The sequence below is a fragment of the Onychomys torridus genome, chromosome 23, assembly GCF_903995425.1.
Source record: "Onychomys torridus chromosome 23, mOncTor1.1, whole genome shotgun sequence".
Lineage (NCBI taxonomy): Eukaryota > Metazoa > Chordata > Mammalia > Rodentia > Cricetidae > Onychomys > Onychomys torridus.
Window position 1 is genome coordinate 33932214 of NC_050465.1, and position 1794 is coordinate 33934007.

The window sequence follows — 1794 nt, forward strand, 5'->3', positions numbered from 1 at the left end:
CGTCAACAAAATACATTCACTCAGGACTTTATTTGCTCCCAACAAGTAAGTATTCTAAAAAACAAACAAACAAAACAAAAAACAAAAACAAACAAACAAAAATAAAACCACCTCAGTGAGCTACTTTGGATGCCTCTGAACATCTGCAAATATCCTTCCTGACATCAGGGGCAAGCTAACCTAGTGCAAAGCCATAGACTGCGAAGAAGATCCCAGAACAAGTGACGAAGGAAATAAGCATGAGAGAGGCTGTCTCCTAGCAACCTGGCGGTACTCAGCCAATCAGCTGCTCCCTCTAGCTGTCTCCTAGCAACCTGGTGGTACTCAGCCAATCAGCTGCTCCCTCTAGCTGTCTCCTAGCAACCTGGCAGTACTCAGCCAATCAGCTGCTTCCTCTCAGCATTGTTTGTCCGTTGTTAGTCTGTCATCTCCATACCTCAAATTCTGTAATGAAATGATAGTTTTCCATTTTAAAATAAGGTTGTCTTGACTGGAATGCTGACTGCTGAGACGGAAGCACTTCATTTACTAATAAACACAATTAGCACTTAGGAACAATAGAGCATTGCTGTTGTGTTTATCATATTTCCCACGTTACAGTCACCAATTTATTCCTCTTACCATGCAATAATACCCAATTACATAGTCACTAACTGATTTAAAATCTCACAGAAACATGTACAGCATAACTCTGTGCTATTGTGATTCACTAAGCCAACGTGAACCCCAGAGAAGACTTGACAAACTATTTCTCTGTGTTCCTTGGTACCAGATAAACAGTAAGCAGCGTGAATTGCAGCATTCGCCACCACACAAGGTGATCTTCTGAGGTACTGTGGTGGTCTGAAAGAAAATGCCCCCCAAAGAGAGGTGGTACTGTCAGGAGGTGTGGCTTTGTTGGAGGAAGTGTGCCATGTCACTGTGAAGGCAGACTTTGAGGTCTCCTTTGCTCAAAGTACCACCCAGTATTAGAGACCACTTCCTGCTGCCCGTAATCCAACATGTAAGACTCTTAGCTCTGTCTCCAGCACCATGTCTGCCTGCACACCACCATGACATCCCATGATGATAATGGACTCAATCTCCGAAAATGTAAGTTACTCCAGTGAAATGGTTTTCCTTTATAAGAGTTCCTTTGGTTATTGTGTCTCTTCACAGCAATAGAGACCCCAACTAAGACAGATACCAAGTTGAACACAACTTTTTTGAATTCTAGTCTCTTCATCCACTAAGAAGATCAGTGCCCATCAACCAGAAAACACCCACACACAATGTGCGCGTGCACATACATGCACACGTGTGTGCTTCTAAGGCAATAAAATTGGGGGCTAGAGATATAGCTCAGTGGTTAAGAGCACAGGTTGTTCATCCAGAGGACCTGGGTTCAATTCCTAACACCCACACAGCAGCTCAAATCCATCTGTAATTTTAGTTCCAGGAGATCTGCTGTCAGATCATTTTTCTGACATGATGCACAGACATTCTTTTAGGCAATACCCACACACATAAATTTTAAAAAGAATACAGACATTTGTACTTTTAGTTCATGTTTAAGGTACCCAGCTGAAAAATCAAGGAATGAGTCTTATTTGGGCAGTAGTTCTAGACAAATAATTAATAGGCATAATTATTTTATTGTGTCATATAATATTAACAGCTTTTATTTCGATATGGCTTCACATGGCCCAGGCAGCCTTGAACCATGAGATTCCTGCTTCTATCTTCCAAGTGCCAGAATTACAGGCTGAGTGAGTCACAACACTCAACTTTAGCAGCTAAGACATTGAGCACCAA